General features: G+C 35.2%; 1 protein-coding gene and 1 long non-coding RNA gene across 3 annotated transcripts in view; one reads left to right on the top strand and one right to left on the bottom strand.

Annotated features, from left to right (window-relative positions):
* Nucleotides 1-4,518, top strand: part of zgc:172282 (leucine-rich repeat and fibronectin type III domain-containing protein 1-like protein) — a 139,553-nt gene extending 135,035 nt beyond the window's left edge. For both annotated transcript variants that reach the window (XM_058799113.1, XM_058799112.1), the window contains exon 7: nt 4,134-4,518. The gene's annotated coding sequence lies outside the window, so the exon portion shown is untranslated. The remainder of the gene's footprint in view (nt 1-4,133) is intronic.
* On the bottom strand, nt 1,865-19,083 carry LOC131554062 (uncharacterized). Its single transcript, XR_009274319.1, has 3 exons — nt 18,878-19,083; nt 11,409-11,581; nt 1,865-2,691 (listed from the first exon to the last, which is right to left on the bottom strand). It is a non-coding gene; the product is annotated as an uncharacterized LOC131554062 (long non-coding RNA).
* Nucleotides 19,084-19,402: the final 319 nt, after the last annotated feature.

Genomic DNA, 19,402 nt, shown 5'->3' with positions numbered 1-19,402 from the left:
TTGCAGTATAGAATTGGTTGCCAGAAATTCAATATACAGAATATTGTACTTTTTTAGTTTAGTATAGTTTAGTTTAGTTTAGTTTAGTTTAGTTAGTTATTATGGGATGCCATACTGGTGCATGTATATTTTAGAACTTATAACCAGATATAATCATATATTTAGTGATAATAATAATAATAATAATAATAATAATAATAATAATGGCTATGACCAAAGTTTGATAGACCAAAATCTGTCTTTTACCTATATAATGATAATTATCATAATTATATAAGTGGCACAATAAAACGTCACATGATGAGTTAATAAGTGGCCTATCCATAAATTATGGTCAATACTTTATTAATATATATTAATATATACATGCACACATGGTCATAAAACAAAGACACCGGGTAACACATAAATAAAATAATGCAATAATCATTAACTAAATAACAAAAACTGTAACAAAACACCCTGATGTACATTACTGGTAAAAAAAAAAAATATATATATATATATATATATATATATATTATTTAAATCATCTAAATAAAATGTGGTGTGTCACACAGGGATGCCTGGGATTGTCATTTTACTATTTTTCACTGTAATCATACAGTAATTCATAGTTTTTAACTTGAAAAAAAAAATCATGGTCTTTTACAGTAAAATTACAATGCATATGCTATAGTAACTAACAGTTAAGCAAGGTTTATATATATATTTCTTTTTATATTTTTGTAATTTAAAAATTACAAAAAGTGTATGCAGTACAAAATAAAATACTATGCATATACATGCTCTTTCATACACAAATGCACAAATGCATCAAATAATTGTCTTGGTGTTATAAAGTGATTAGAGTTCATATGGAGTTTACCTGTCTCTTTCTCTCTTTTGGAAAGTGATGTGGCCGTCATTCTCCAGTGCGTCATTTGCATGACAGACTTCTGTTTTATTAAAGAGCTTCTGTGATTTACGCCTGACTGTCATTCACCGTTTTGCCCCTGGGTTTGCACAAAATCCATTGAAAGACTCCTTTATTTGATATCTAATGGTCAGGCTGGATTTAATTGCATAATCAATAGTGCTGACGAGAAACAAGGTGTGGTGATATAACTCATAATGAAAGCTATAATGGCAGCCAAACCAAGTAATAAGATTCTCTGAGTGCTGAAAGCTATCCTCGGTTTCTGATATAGAAGATTGAATGTGTTTACGCTAAAGATTTAATCTAGGAGTTCAGTGTAGAACTTCAGGTTTAATTTATGCATGGAATAGTCTTGCAAAAGTCCTCTCGATTGGCTTGTTTTAGAGATGTTTTTGGAAATCTCTTATGGTCACCAAGGCTGCGTTTTTTGAGTACAGTCAACGGTACAGTAAAATTATTATTATTATTATTATTATTATTTAAAATAACTGTTCTTTATTTTAATATATTTGTAAATGTAATTTATTTCTGTGATGCAAATACTCTTCTGCAGCCATCATTTTTATTTTATTTTATTTTATTTTATTTTATTTTATTTTATTTTATTTTATTTTATTTTATTTTATTTTATTTTATTTTATTTTATTTTATTTTGTGGAAAACATTATTTATTTATTTATACATTTATTTATTTATCATGATTTAGAAAGTAACTACATTAAATAATTTATTATTATTATTATAAATGCATTTACTGTCTCTTTTGATCAATTTATTACATCTTTGCTTAATAATATACATATATTATCTTACTGACCTCACACTTTTGAACAATGCATATTTTAATACACTGGTATTAACATTTTTAAAATTAGTATGGCTGAAAGATCAGGCTTTTATGACACAATGGGATTGTAGTTTGAAGTTTATTTATCTTCTTTCTTTACTTGAAGTAGTCCTCTCACCGGAACAACAGGCATGTCTTTTCTCTTTGTCTTTATTCCCATATATCTTAAGTAGTCTGTTTACGTCGCCACACTCAAAACTGAAAACATTCATTTTTCACCTAACAAGATTAAACACCGGAACGATTCGGCTTTTCGGGCCTACGAGAGGAGAAAACGTCTGAGATTAAAAACAGAAACTTCACTTAATATGCAAATGCCCGGAGCTGTTGATCTTAGCTGTGTTTGGATGATCTTGGTTGTGTGTTCAGACTACTGTCACGTCTTCGCTGTCATTTAGAGCCGCGAGGCTTCAGACAGATCCATCTTGGAGCCCACATGCGGTGAGAAACATCCAGTATCTGTCTCATCGCTTGGCTGGAACATATGGCTGCTCTAGAGGCCAAATCCACATCGATGCATTTTCTTTTGTCAGGACCGAGCTAAAAATAAATCAGTTGTGACATATTTAGATCAATATTGATGGCCGTTCATTTAGGTTTTGATGGGAGACTGATTGTGGTGTTTGCTGAAACAGGACGTGGATGGAGGTCTTTGTCCAGGTGTTGAAGGTGGTCTCTGCGAACGCATTATCTGACGATAGCAGAACAGGGACGGGTCGAGTCACTGGCAGAGATGTTGTCTAATCCCGGCTGCTTTCATGGTCTCTCAAGCTTTCCAGAGCTTGGCGGCACCATTTGCTGCTCCTGCCAACAAATTAACATTTATATCAGCTGTTCTCCCATCCAAAGGGTCCAGAAGCCCAAAGAGAAGACCACCATCATAGATTTGAGAGGATGCCAGCACTGCTGTTCATTCCTTTTGTTCCTGTATGCATATAAGATCAATGTAATGTTAGATGTCACAATCACCAGTTATGAAAGCCAATTTCACTCATTCCCTCTGGTCTTTGAACACTTCAGGCTATAAAGGCTATATATTTATTTTGTAGTTGTTAAAGTAAAGGGGACAGTCACAGTAATCTACAATGTATTTGTGGAGCAATTGTTAAAACTCAACAATATTCATTATATTGGTGGATTATATACATAAATATCATTTACAATATTTATTTATTTATTTAATAAAAGCTAAACCTGTTGGTTCAAAAGTATGGGGCCAGTAAAATTATTATTATTATTATTATTATTATTATTATTATTCTCTTTTTTTTTTTTTTTTTAGAAATTAATACTTTTTTCAGCAACAAAGCTAAACTGAACAGAAGTGACATTAAAACACACATTATAAAATTAGAAACTTTCAAAGTTATTTTGAACTTCAAAATATTAAGCAGCACAACATTGCATACAACATTGAGAAGATGTTTATTTAACACTAGTTATAATGATAGTTAGAACATGACAGACAGATAGATAGATAGATAGATAGATAGATAGATAGATAGATAGATAGATAGATAGATAGATAGATAGATAGATAGTTGGATGGGAAGATTAAACACCGGAATGATATCTAGATAGACGGGGCCTAATGGTTAGAGAGTCAGACTCGTAATCCAAAGGTTGCGAGATCGAGTCTCAGTCCGGCTGGAATTCTAGGTGGGGGGAGTGAATGTACAGCGCTCTCCACCCTCAATACCACGACTGAGGTGCCCTTGAGCAAGGTACCGAACCCCCAACAGCTCCCTGAGCACTGCAGCATAAATGGCTGCCCACTGCTCCGGTGTGTGTTCACGGTGTGTGTGTGTGTTCAGTGCTGTGTGTGTGCACTTTGGATGGGTTAAATGCAGAGCACAAATTCTGAGTATGGGTCACCATACTTGGCCGTATGTCACGTCACTTTCACTTTCATAGATAGATACAACAATATACAGATAAATAGGATGATAGATAGTACAATAGATGGAAAAACAGAACAAAATAATGATAGATGGATACACAAAACAATAAATGTATAGATATAATGATAGATGGATAAAGAGAATGATAGAATGATGGATGGTAGAACAATGGAATGATAGATGGATACACAGAACAATAGATGGATAGATAGAATGATAGACAGGACACCGACCCTCCACTACTGCTCTATATACTTCTGTACAAGTAAATTCACACTAGTAGTCATTATGCCACAAACGCTGTCAACAGAGCTTAAAATGTATTGTATTGAACCGGATCATTCCTGCAATTGTATGTTAGCTCCTCGATGACTAGGCAGGACCTGCAGTCTTTTCTTATCTCTTCAGAAGCGTCACGCCTTCTGCCATAGAGTCTGATCTTGTTTCTGTCTCTTGTTTTCTCTAGATATTCATCATCCTCCACCCATTCAATCATGCAAACTGCACCAGTGAGCGGAAACTCAGATGGGACAAAATAAACAGCATGTCTGTGCTTTCTGCACTTTCATCAATCTGCCCTTCTGCATCTCCTCCGGCTTTACAGTGTCAGTCGTGACCCTCTCGTTCAGTGAGAACTCAAAACTAAAGGACTCTAAGCAACAAACGGCAGCAGCAGCAGCAACAACAGTCCCGAATGGGAGCACAAGTATACCTGTTAATTTGAGTTGTTTGGTCACTTTTTATTTTGCCATTTTCTTTTGTAACTGTACATAAATCAATTTAAGATCTTATAGTTTTGTACATGTAATTTTTATGGTGTGTAATTTTTTTTTTTTTAAATAAAATAAAAGACTGGCTTAATTCTAATGGGTTTGTTTTGGCGTGTCACGTTCCTTTTTGGAATTTCTTGTGAATTGATTTACAGTCCTGACAGGTAATTTCTTTTCACTTTATAAAAAAAAAAGTTGCAGAAAATACAATTATCACTATACATACAATAATTATATTCACAAGGGCTAAATTTGTCAAAGCTGTATCTTATTTCAAGAAAATTATTTGTCAGCAGTCCCATTCATAATAATGAGAATTTATGGCATGCCCCCACCAGAGGTACATGACCTGTTTGCTTCCATGCTTCTAGACACTCAGTTTGAGACCCAATTATCAGCTGAGCCATAAATGTCATGAGACTAATAACTAATTATATTGACAAAATATCCATTAAAACATCCATTACATGTATTTTTTTTTAAATATATATTTAAAATTACTTTTTTATTATTTTATTAAAAATATTTTATTATTTTATTACATTTACATTTATTATATTTATTTATTTTATTACACACACATATGTAAATATATGATGAATGTATAAAATTAGACATATTTCATATATATAACTAGTATATTATACAGTACACATATACACATAATACACATTAAAATAAAGAATAAAACATATTATACTTTATTATTATAAAACATTTTGCCACACTTTTTATTATATATTAATATATATATAGATATAGATATATAGATATATATAGATATATACAGTGAGGAAAATAAGTATTTGAACACCCTGCTATTTTGCAAGTTCTCCCACTTAGAAATCATGGAGGGTCTGAAATTGTCATCGTGGGTGCATGTCCACTGTGAGAGACATAATCCAGAAATCACAATGTATGATTTTTAACTATTTATTTGTATGATACAGCTGCAAATAAGTATTTGAACACCTGAGAAAATCAATGTTAATATTTGGTACAGTAGCCTTTGTTTGCAATTACAGAGGTCAAACGTTTCCTGTAGTTTTTCACCAGGTTTGCACACACTGCAGGAGGGATTTTGGCCCTCCTCCACACAGATCTTCTCTAGATCAGTCAGGTTTCTGGCCTGTCGCTGAGAAACACGGAGTTTGAGCTCCTCCAAAGATTCTCTATTGGGTTTAGGTCTGAGACTGGCTAGGCCACGCCAGAACCTTGATATGCTTCTTACAGAGCCACTCCTTGGTTATCCTGGCTGTGTGCTTCGGGTCATTGTCATGTTGGAAGACCCAGCCTCGACCCATCTTCAATGCTCTAACTGAGGGAAGGAGGTTGTTCCCAAAATCTCGCAATACATGGCCCCGGTCATCCTCTCCTTAATACAGTGCAGTCGCCCTGTCCCATGTGCAGAAAAACACCCCCAAAGATGATGCTACCACCCCATGCTTCACAGTAGGGATGGTGTTCTTGGGATGGTACTCATCATTCTTCTTCCTCCAAACACGTTTAGTGGAATTATGACCAAAAGTTCTATTTTGGTCTCATTTGACCACATGACTTTCTCCCATGACTCCTCTGGATCATCCAAATGGTCATTGGCAAACTTAAGTCGGGCCTGGACATGTGCTGGTTTAAGCAGGGGAACCTTCCGTGCCATGCATGATTTCAAACCATGACGTCTTAGTGTATTACCAACAGTAACCTTGGAAACGGTGGTCCCAGCTCTTTTCAGGTCATTGACCAGCTCCTCCCGTGTAGTTCTGGGCTGATTTCTCACCTTTCTTAGGATCATTGAGACCCCACGAGGTGAGATCTTGCATGGAGCCCCAGTCCGAGGGAGATTGACAGTCATGTTTAGCTTCTTCCATTTTCTAATGATTGTACAATTTTGTCTCTAGTGTCTTTGGACAGCTCTTTGGTCTTGGCCATGTTAGTAGTTGGATTCTTACTGATTGTATGGGGTGGACAGGTGTCTTTATGCAGCTAACGACCTCAAACAGGTGCATCTAATTTAGGATAATAAATGGAGTGGAGGTGGACATTTTAAAGGCAGACTAACAGGTCTTTGAGGGTCAGAATTCTAGCTGATAGACAGGTGTTCAAATACTAATCATACATTGTGATTTCTGGATTTTTTTTTTTAAGATTATGTCTCTCACACTGGACATGCACCTACGATGACAATTTCAGACCCCTCCATGATTTCTAAGTGGGAGAACTTGCAAAATAGCAGGGTGTTCAAATACTTATTTTCCTCACTGTATATATATATATATATATATATATATATATATATATATATATAATTTTACTATATGATAATATTGTTAAATAAAACTAAAAGAAAATATTTGCAAATATTTGTAAATTGTAATATAAGATTTGTAAATTGTAATAAAATATAATAATTAACATTATATATTTATTATATATCATGTTATGCAATATTATAAAATGTTTACTATATATATATATTAAAACAAAAACATTTGTACACATATATATATATATATATATATATATATATATATATATATATATAAAATGTAAATATATAATACATATAGAAATTATGTGTTTATTGTATATTATGATATATTATATTATATTATAAAATATATTTATAATTCATATTTAATTGTATTATTTTATATTTACATGCATACACATATTCATTTATTATTATTATTATTATTATTATTATTATTATTACTTTGTACACATACACTAATAATGCACACACCCCCACAGTAATATATTATATAACATATTTTAATATACTAATATAACATATTAAAAATATATTATTTTTATTGTCTGAATTTGATCTTACACAGCTACATTTTAATTATTGACATCAACAGAGAAATGAAGTGTGCAGGTGGAAGTGTTCAGCTTGCCCTACTTCTTAGGTTCTTCCAGTGGGTTTCAGAAATGAGATCAACATTTCTCGTTTTCACCTGAACACAGCATTGTGATGTCTTAAGGTTGGCTCCTCCCAAGCATCCTCCTGAACACTGCCCTTCTGTTAGAAATGATAGCTGAATGATTTAATCTACATTATGCCATAGTTAATGTTTCATCTCTGATGCAAGTGGGGGCAATTTTTTTTTTATATATCTAGAGGGATAAATGGGAAAAGTGAGAGGCCATCTTGCCACAGTAAAGGCTGCCTTGGTTGTATAATATCTTGGGTTCTGGGATGCCCGCCATCAACAGGCTTGCTGCATTTATTACATCCAATTTCCCTTAACTCAGGCATAGACATTTTAGTCTTAAAAGTCAATTTTTTCTTCCGACAAAACTTGCACCTTAGAGTTCAGACTCATCTTTTTTAGTCTACCTGACATAAATTGTCCATTAGCGACTGAGTGGCTGAATATGGTCAACCTTATGCACCCCTGTCTCCGTGCGTCTGGAAATCTCACTCCATTTGTATTTCTCGGCACAGAATCTAGAGACGTGTAATGTCACAACCTACTCAAAGGTGTTTCTGCAAAACATCCTCACACTCCTACACCACACAATCACTCAGGGGAAACCTCACTTTGTCAAACCGTATGGCCAATTTCCAGGGCAGTGTTTCCAGACCCAGTCACGGATTAAACTCCACAGCCAAAGAATATTCTACTGTGAAACAACTGTATCTAATCTGTGTCCAGGACACATTACGCAGAGAAATTATTTGTTGTTCTTTACAGAAAATGACCATGATTAAATGTTTATTTTATAGCGGTCAAGTCAATGGCTCTGTTCCAAATCCTACTGAGCTGCCTTGCTGTCTGCCAGTACATACTGTAGGCTGCTGCATCAAACTTTGTGTGTCAGACAGTTAGCACTCCTCTTCAATTAGCATCCTAGCATACATATTTTATTATTTCTGCCATCAGTCATTATAATCATTGTTTTTTAATTGACACTTCATGAACGAAGAGACCTTAATGACAAAAGAAGGCATTGCCAGAATGAGCTGTCATATGTTCAGTGAAAACAAATCCAAAATGGTGTATTTGTGCCATATTTGTGTTTGTTATGTATTTTTATGCTTATTAGAGCACCGTGCTCTGCTTTGTGACTGACAGGCTGATCATTAGCTACATGCTAACGTCACTTTTGGTTACAATCAAGTCTCCCATTTGGAGGCACTGCATGTAGAGTGTTTCATATCAGTTGCTTTCCAGGAGGTTTCATCTAGGATGCTGAGAAAATAGCTATCTTTTTGAAGTGCTTAGTTGTACTAGATCTGCACTTGTAGTGAACTTCAAATCTTAAAAGTGCATTTCTGAACACTGAAGACATAGTACTATAAAGAAGCACACTTATTTTGATGTGTTGACTAAAATATTACAGCACATAAAGTAGTTTCAGTAGAAATGGCAATCGAGTTTAAATGCATGGCAGTTTCAATATGAATGGCATTAAAATATATTTTAAACCAAAACCTGTAAGACTTTGACCATGTCATTTCATGTTTATTATTATTTGTTCATATGATGCAGGGGTTCCCAAACATTTTGTCGGTCAAACTCCTTTGACCTAAACTATTTTCTTGAAGTCCTCCCGAGACTAAAGTTAATATATTTCAATCATTTAATGACACATTTGTGTGTATATATCTCTCTAATGTTGGTTAATGGTCACATTGACATACAGGTAAACGAATAAAATATTTCAAATGTAAAAAAATTAAAAAAGGCCATAAATTAGGTCATATGCAGTCTAAAAACAATCCAAAATACCTAATACATGTAGTCAGAATACATAACCTAAAATCTAATTAACTGAGTAAAATTTTCATCATGCAATTTGTAATCAGTAACAGATTACAATTTGTAAGTAATCTGCATTGCCTCTTGGAAGGAAGTTTAATAGGTTTTAATGTTTAAACTTTGATATGGATTGTCTCAATCAAAATGTTTTTTGCACCTAAAACTTATTATTTTCTTTTCTAACTAAAATTAGCCTGTCTAGGTTCTGGATATTAGGTTGTATAAATATTGAAATCTTTAATGTAGCTCTGTCTACATGTAGGTTTTTCAAAAATTCAGTCTGCTTATTCACCCAATAAAAAGTGAAATATAAATAACAAAGCAAATAGGGGCAAAGGAAGATGCAGGGCAGAGGAAATCCATAATTTAAGAGGCTGAGAAGCATCCATAAACAGCCCTGCCTGTCCCAGTGAATTTTTCCATGAACAATTGCTGGAATAATCGCACCTCATAAGCCAAGATCACAGAGGAGACTGATGCAAACCAGACAAATGCACATCAATAATTAGTGCTGGTCGGGAAGTCCAGCCGAGACAGACCAGGACACTGCTTTTATCTAGCAGCAGGAGGAGGGGCACTAAAATGATAGTCGTGGCTTTGTGACACGCACAGCATTTTGAATCATTTGAACAGTATGGAAGGGTAGATATGAACGGTATAATATACGGTATAGAAGGGAAGAGCGGGAAACATTGTGAGAAAAAAAAAAGTGAGATTGCCAGGTTAATTCAGTGTGATTAATTGAAAAATTTATATTTTTAAAAAACATTTATAACATATATATTCATTGTGATTGTATTTTTATTAAAAATCCAATAATTATATTTGTTTATTTGTCTATATTATTTATTTTATTTATTTATTTATAAATCTGTGAACAGTAATATACAGTATGGAATGGCAGAAAGGGATTTTTTATTTATTTGTTTATTCATTCAATTCATTTATTCATTCCTATATACATACATACACTGTAAAAAGTGATGTTAACTTAACTTAAAAAATTGAGGAAACCTGTTGCCTTAATTTTTTTAAGTGAATGATAATTAAAAAAATAAGTTAAGTGAATTGTCAAGTTCACTTAACTTTTTTTTTTATTTTTTTTTTTTTATTTGCTTAATAATTTTAAGGCAACGGGTTTCCTCATTTTTTTTTAAGTTAAGTCAACTTATCACTTTTTACAGTGTACATTATGGAAGAAAAGAGAGGGAAAGTGCGGAAGACAGAAATTAAAGTTGTCAGTTTAATTTAGTCTGATTATTTAAAACATATTATTTTGAAAATAATACTTATACATTTAGTATGATTGCATTTTTAGTTAAAATGCAGTTATTTACATTTGTATATCGTTTATATATTTTATCTATTTAGTCATCTATGAACTTTATAATATGGAAGGGAAGAGAGAGTCTTATTTATTCATTTATTTTTTTTTCATTTATTTATGAAAAATATCTTTGAAGGGAAGAGAGGGAAACAGTGAGGAAAAATAAAATGAAAGGTTTAGTTTAGTTTAGTAATAGTTTAGTTCATTTTAATTTAGTATAATTTATTATTATTATTACAACATGTATTTCTTTATTCCTGCATTTGCTCAAATAAAATTAAAATGTGTATTTAATTTTACCTTTATTTTAATTGAATTTTATTTGTTAAAAAATATGTATTTGTTTGTTTGTTCGTACGTTTGTTTTTATTTGTTTGTTTGTTTATATACACAGTATATGAACAGAATAATATACAACATGGAAGGGAAGAGAAAAGGGGGTTAGAAAGATGAAAATAAAAGGTTTTCAGATTAATTTAGTGTGATTAAAATATATACACGATAAACACACACACACACACACACAATGACTTTTTTCCAGTAAATATTGATGTAGGCTGTTAATTATTATTCCTTTGGTTACTTAATCACCATATCATATAATTAATTCAGTTGAGCTTTTTCAGTTAATTCAGCTTTAGCCCCAAAAAGCCACACATTGTGGGATATCTCTGCTGCTTATGTTTTGGCTCATCTCCCACAGTGCTTGCACACAACCAAAAACATGCTAACTCCATCTTGTGAAGCATGAATGCTGCTGACAAAATCTTTCTGCGGAAAGGAGAATTTCTCTTTTTCCAGCCTCCGTTTCATCCTCTTTTCCCATGTTCAGCCCTTCTAAGCCTACCCCTGGGTCTCAGTCACAGCAAACTGACCATCAAAGCCCAATGTCCGCACTTGGGGAAACAATCCAAGCCATGGTCTGTGAAGGCAGAAGCCTGTCTTTGGATCCAGGACTGATGGCTAGCATCGCCAGACTAGCTGGACCAGCACAGAGAGAGTGAGAGGCTTTGATCTGTCGTCCGAACGGTTCCATGAGACTCAGCCACTGTAAAGAACATGGATAATGTGGTTACCAAAACCCCTTCTAGACACCTCTCCCTCACAAGCTGACACCAGGATCAGGGACAAAATGTGTTGTGAAGGCAAACAGACAACAGGATTTTCTTTTCTGAATGTGTCAGCAGCAGCCAGATATATGGGAGGGCTTTAGAATCATATTCTTGGAGAAATTACTAATTAATTACAAAAATGTAATCAGCAACCCAATCCAAATATCACAAATAAAGCCCATTTCACACTCACCGCATGCATAAGCAGCACATAATGTAAGTGGTGCTGCAGCAAAACTGCAATAGCAGGCTTGTGTTGAGCTTTCACATTGTTTATTCTTCATATAGAACTGCAGGAAATTAAAGTGAGTTCTACGGGACTATTTTTATGTTAATTCATATTCATGTAGCCAAAACCCCAAAGTGGAGCTAAAAATTGTTTCTTTTTTTTTTTGGAATCAGTGTTTTTCTGACAAAAAGTACCCAGATGAACTACTGCTTCTGCTGAGATTGTGGAATGTGCATTTAATGGACACTTTACTATCCCATAAGGTGAGAGGAATGGTAATAATGCGACTGAACCGATGCTGGCAGTTATGACAATAACAACAAGAAAAATGTAGTCTGAATTTCATTCAAACTTTCCTTATAGAATGTATAGTTTTGATGGTCATCAAGTAAACTCAAATGCAATTGTAATACCTACATTGGAGAAATGAACACTAGACTTTGCACATAAATTATGATTACATAATGCATAATACTATGTTATAACTAGGCATCGGCCGGTATGAGATTCTGACGGTATGATAACCTTAGATAAAAAAAATATCACGGTATCACGGTATTGCGATTATAGCTCTAAAATATGTTATTTTTAAATGTCTGGGTAAAAAACAACAACGTTTTTTTTCCACTGAACACAATACATTTTATTTTTAAGAAACATATAGAACATTTTGGAATGGTAAACATGTCAGGCTAAATAATTAATATAAATAATTGAATTCTTGTTAATTAAATTGCATGCAGTCACTTAAGTGAGCCTAAACCTGCAGCTCAACAATAATCAGAACATAAATAAATTATTTTCTGCAAAAAAATAAAAAATAAAAATAAATAAATAAAATCCTTCTAAATTAAAAATAATTGAAAATGCAGTCACTTAACCTAAAGCTATAGCTCAATAATCAAAAACATAAATCAAAACAATTTCTGTAAAAAATTAAAAAATGCAGTCATTAAACCTGCAGCTCAACAAGGTTTTTGGAGATATGCTCACTTTCTACACATACTGCGGTCAAGCCAGCCGCACTTTTTTTTTTGTTTGCGCGTGTAATCGCACACTTACGGTATGGGTGCTGGGAGTGGTCAAAATGGATGTAAAGAAGCTGTCATAACGGCGTTTCCTTTGTACATTTGCTGATATTTTCAATAGCTTGCCGTTCACGGTGACCCAAAATATGTCTACATTAAACATAATTTAACCCTAAAAAGACCATAAAGCGACATCAGAATATGTATTTATTGCTATTTTTAATTTTATATAATGACATAAATAATACAATTTCAGGATTTTTTTAATGACTTGAACATTGAATTAATGTTTGTAAATCTTTTTTTTTTGTACATTAACATTTGTATTGTACATTTATTAATATACATCATTTATCAATGTTACTATATGTATATGTGTGTGTGTACCTTTCAACTGATACTTGTTTAGAGTGACTATTACTGTATTCATTTTCAAGTTAAATCTACTGTACAATTTCTGTACAAATTAATGGCAAATCACTCCAAATCTCAATGTGCATTCACACATTTTCTCATATGCACTAACTCGTAAAAAGCTTTCCTTAATAGGTTTGCTCTTTCTTCCAATTGATTCCTGTTAACAGTGACCCTGACTATTATTGAAAATTAAAATTAAAGGCAAATTCACCACAACCATCTAATTACATAAGCACTTTTACACAATGTCTCATTTTCAAACACTCATAAAAGTATTTCCTTTATAGGTTTGCTTGTTTTATTCACGTTGTTTGCTTGTTTTGTTCACAGTGACCCTGACTATTACTGTAATAATTGTCAAAGATTTTTACTGTATAGTTTTGGAGAAAATTAATGGCAAAGTCACCCCCAGCATCTGTGTATCCTGGCACTTTTCAATCACGTCCCATTTTCAAACACTCATAAAAACCTTTCCTTTATAGGTTTGCTCGTTCTTCCTGTTGATTCCTGCTCATAGTGATCCTGACTATTACTGAAATAGTTTTCAAATATTTTTACTGTATAGTGTTGGAGAAAATTAATGGCAAATTCACCCCAAGCATCCAAGTGTATCCTTGCACTTTCACATCACGTCCCATTTTCAAAAACTCATAATTTTTTTCCCTTTATAGTTTTGCTCTTGCTTTCAGGTGGTTCCTATTCACAGTGACCCTGACTATTACTGTAATAATTTTCAAATATTTTTACTGTATAGTTTTGGAGAAAATTAAAGGCAAAATCACCCCAAGCACCTAAGTGCATAAGCACTTTTACATCACGTCCCATTTTCAAACACTCATAATGTTTTTCCTTTATAGGTTTGCTCGTTCTTCCAGTTGATTCCTACTCACAGTGATCCTGACTATTACTGTACTGATTTTCAAATATTTTTACTGTATAGTTTTGGAGAAAATGAAAGGCAAATTCACCCCAAGCATCTAAGTGTATAAGCACTTTCACACCATGTCCCATATTCAAACACAAAAATATTTCCTTTATAGGTTTGCTCGTTCTTCCAGTTGATTCCTGCTCACAGTGACCCTGCCTATTACTGTATTAATTTTCATGTTATTTTACTGTGTAGTTTCTAATAAAATTAAAGGCAAACTCACTCCAAAAATGTTTTTGAAGTGCATTCTTGCATTTTCAAACACGTTTTCATTTTTTGAAGGTATTATTGAGCAAACGTACCATGCTTATTACCATATGAAACTGAAAAGTCTAGGTTACGTACGTAATCCTTGTTCCCTGATGGAGGGAACAGAGATGTTATGTCCCCATGCCACAACCTTGAACCAATCGCTGATGCCGGGACATGTTCTCGGCTCCTCAGTGTAAAACCTGAATGAGTGGATGCACGCTGTCACCTTATATACCCATATGCACGAGAAGTGGCTCAGCATGCAAAATCCACTAGCCAAATTTCATTGGCGTTTTTAGGGGTTTACTTGGGAGCCCCAATCATCTCTGAGAGAAGAAAGGCAGAAGAAAGGCATCCAGTGTCCACTGGGTCAACCTCTTCTTGGAGACAGCCTTCCTTTTCTGCTGACCTACATAGCACACAAGGAGCTGCTCAGAACTTCTGAAGCTATGAGTGCGGTCCACGTATATGCTCTTACAGGACCCAGAAACGCCAAGGCTGGATCTGCCTCCTCCGGGGGCAGGGCTTGCAGGTTCACCACCTGGTCTCGGAAGGGAGTGGTGGGACCCTTGGGCGTGTATCTAGGCAGGGGTCTCAGGACAACTTGAGAGTAGGCCGGTCCGAACAAGACACTCTTTGCTCACTGAAAATGCTTGGAGGTCCCGACCCTCTTGATGGAGGTGAGAGCAATCAGGAGCGCTGTCTTAATAGACAAATATTTAAGCTCAACCGATTCCAGCAGCTCAAAGGGATCCTTCTGAAGTCAAGCCAGGATGACAGAGAGATCCCAGGAGGGCACAATGGGTGGCCTAGGAGGATTTTATCTTCTGGCACCCCTCAGGAACCTAACAATCAGGTCATGCTTCCCCAGGAATTTGCCACTGCATCATGCATCACTTTCAAGGTAGAGGGTGACAGCCTACGCCCACCTTTCTTGCAGAAAAGAAAGTACGACTCTACTCAGGCATGTTTGGGTGTTTTCTCTGACCAGACTACACTTAAAGGCATAAGCTCACCTGGAGGTGGACAGCACACAGCGACTTGAGCCGCGTCTGACTCCAGAGGAGGAGATGACGGGCGAGTTGTGACCCTGTCGGTTAATGTACAAAACAGCTACTGTTTTAGCTACTGCTATGCCCGACCCTCAAACGCAAACCGTACGAACGGCCTGTATTGAGAAAGAATCGATACATGAAAGTATGCGTCCTTTAGGTCGACCACTGCAAACCAGTCCTGGGATTGGAAGCAACTGAGAATGCGCTCCTGCTTCAACATCCTGAACGGAAGCTTATGAAGGGCCGCTTCAAGACGTGCAGATCCAAGATTGGCCAAAGGCCACCACTTTTCTTGGGTACAATGAAGTAAGGGCTGTAAAACCCCTGCTTCATCTCAGCTGGAGGGACAGGCGCGATTGCATCCTTCGCCGACAGGACAGCAATCTCCACGCACAGGACAGGGGCATCTTGGACTGTCACCGAAGTCTCTAGGATGCCGCTAATCCTGGGGGGTTGCCTGGCGAACTGAATTGCGTAGCCGAGTCTAACTGTCCGAATGAGCCAGCGGGACGGGTTGGGTAGCACAAGCCACGTCCCCAAACTCCATGCGAGTGGCACCAAAGGGACAATCGACATACTGCATACCGCGGTGGTGCAGCGGTGGGGAGTCGTGCTGGATGGCCCAGGAGGCAGCGCGTTCTAGAGCAGCTTCCCACATATCCAGGTTGTCTGTGTCAGGGCTGCTTCGTCGTCTTCCTGTAGGACTTGGTGGACCACTGGGACTAAAATGGAAGAATGCACTCCAAAAGCAATTTTGGACCGAGTTTGCCTTTAATTTTACCAGAAACTATACAGTAAAATGACATGAAAATTAATATAGAAATAGTCAGGGTCACTGTGAACAGGAATCATTTCAAAGAATGAGCAAACCAATAATATATTTTTATGAGTTTTTGAAAATGGGAAATGGTCCAAACGCTAGAATGCACTTTGATTTCTGGAGTGAATTTGCCTTTAATTTTCACCAAAACTGTAGAGTACAATGATTTGAAAATGAATACAGTAATGGTAAGGATGACTGTGAACCGGAATCAATTGAAAGAATGAGCAAACCTATAAAGGAAGGATTTTTATGTGTGTTTGAAAATGGGTAATAGTGCAAGTGCAAGAATGCACTTTTACGCTTGGGCTGTTTACCATTAATTTTCTCCAAAACCATACAGTAAAAATAATAGAAAATTCATAAAGTAATAGTTAGGGTCACTGTGAATGAGCAGACCTATAAAGGACAGATTTGAATATTTGAGTATTTGAAATGGGAAATTAGAATGCACTGATTTTTGGAGTGATTTTCTTTACTTTTATTCAAAACTATAGAGTAAAATCAGTTGAAACTTGATACAGTAATAGTTTGGTTCACTCTGAACAGGAATCAATTGGAAGAATGAGCAAACCTATAAAGGAAACATTTTTATGAGTGTTTGAAAATGAGTAATGATGCAACTGCTCGAATGCACTTTAATTTTGGAGTGAATTTGCTATTAATTTTTTCCAAAACTATACAGTAAAAATATTTGAAAATCAGTAGAGTAATAGTCAGGATCACTGTGAACAGGAATCAACTGGAAGCATGAGCAAACCTATAAAGGAAACACTTTTATGAGTGTTTGAAAATGGGACATGGTGTAAAAGTTCAAGGATACACTTAGATGCTTGGGGTGACTTTGCCATTGATTTTCTGCAAAACTATGCAGTAAAAATATTTGAAAACTATCTCAGTAATAGTCAGGGTCACTGTGAAAAGGAATCACCAGAAAGCAAGAGCAAACCTATGAAGGAAAAATATTTATGAGTGTTTGAAAATGGGACATGGTGTAAAAGTGCTTATGCAATTAGATGGTTGTGGTGAATTTGCCTTGCATTTTCTCTAAAGCTATACAGTAAAAATATTTGAAAAATATTACGGTAATAGACAGGATCACTGTGAACAGGAATCAATTGGAAGAACCAGCAAACCTATAAAATAAATATTTTATTAGTGTTTAAAAATGGGACATTGTGTAAAAGTGCTTATGCACTTAAATACTTGGGGTGAATTTGCCTTTAATTTTCTCCAAAACTATACAGTAAAAATATTTGAAAATCAGTACAGTAATAGTCACTAATAGATCACTGTGAGCAGGAATCAATTGGAAGAACGAGCAAACCTATAAAGGAAAGGTTTTTATGAGTGTTTGAAAATGGGACGTGATTGAAAAGTGTCAGGATACACAGATGCTTGGGGTGACTTTGCCATTAATTTTCTCCAAAACTATACAGTAAAAATATTTGAAAACTATTTCAGTAATAGTCAGGGTCACTGTTAACAGGAATCAATTGGAAGAAAGAGCAAACCTATTAAGGAAAGCTTTTTACGAGTTAGTGCATATGAGAAAATGTGTGAATGCACATTGAGATTTGGAGTGATTTGCCATTAATTTGTACAGAAATTGTACAGTAGATTTAACTTGAAAATTAATACAGTAATAGTCACTCTAAACAAGTATCAGTTGAAAGGTACACACTCACACACACACACACACACACACATATATATATATATATATATATATATATATATATATAGTAACATTGATAAATGATGTATATTAATAAATGTACAATACAAATGTTAATGTACAAAAAAAAATATTTACAAACATTAATTCAATGTTCAAGTCATTAAAAAAATCCTGAAATTGTATTATTTATGTCATTATATAAAATTATAAAATAGCAATAAATACATATTCTGATGTCGCTTTATGGTCTTTTTAGGGTTAAATTATGTTTAATGTAGACATATTTTGGGTCACCGTGAACGGCAAGCTATTGAAAATATCAGCAAAAGTACAAAGGAAACGCCGTTATGACAGCTTCTTTACATCCATTTTGACCACTCCCAGCACCCATACCGTAAGTGCGCGATTACACGCGCAAACAAAAAACAAAGTGCGGCTGGCTTGACCGCAGTAAACAATGGCAGGAGGCTTAAAATTATAGACGTGATACCAGCTAAATTTATTGTACCAAATCGCAGAAACGTAGTACTTTAGTCTGCTATTCCCCGCTCTGTGAAGTAATGTGAGGGAGGAAACTAGTTGACGTTAGCTAGTTAATTAGGTATGTTATCTGCCTCGGTAGCAAGCAAAATAGTATTTATTTCAACACTGAAACAACCCGCGAATGGGTCTCTGTCTTGATTGAGGGTGAAAGAGGGAGAAATGAAGACGACACAGATATATCGTTTGTGTACGACCTGGAAGTATTTATTTAGCGATCGGCGCCAAAACGGCATCTGTACGGAACATCATTGTGTACGGAACATGATTGGTCTACGTTACCCGAGAAATTCCCATACAGCAGACTTCGCCTTTTTCGACGGGGAAAAGTTCCAGGGATTCACCTCATGCGGCCATCATCCTACACACAGGTTACTCTCACTGACCGCTGTCCCGAGGGGGAGGGGTCGTGTGACTCGTTATGCTCTTCACTGCTCACAACTGAGGGAGTCCAGCACTTTCCGTCTTTGACGACACGTAAAAAAACTGCGCATACCGCAGGAACGGTATAACAGAAAATTTTAGTGGTTTTGAAACCGTGAATTTTCCAAACCGCGGTATACCTTGAAACCGGTTATCGTCCCATGCCTAGTTATAACCTCAAAGCACTTTTACCATACTGTGTGATTTGTCAACTAATACATTTTAACATTCACATTACATGGTTCACTCCATATGTATGGCTTTACTGACATAGTAAACTTGCTCGATAGCTCACCTGATACAGTGTTGCACTTGTGATGCACAGTGCTCTGGTATGCATTCTGTGAAACACGAGACAATAAAAGAACTCAAATACTTGCAGAA

This window comes from Onychostoma macrolepis, chromosome 15 (assembly GCF_012432095.1).
Source record: "Onychostoma macrolepis isolate SWU-2019 chromosome 15, ASM1243209v1, whole genome shotgun sequence".
Lineage (NCBI taxonomy): Eukaryota > Metazoa > Chordata > Actinopteri > Cypriniformes > Cyprinidae > Onychostoma > Onychostoma macrolepis.
Note: the sequence above shows the minus strand (reverse complement) of the source record. Positions and strands in the feature narration are given on the sequence as shown.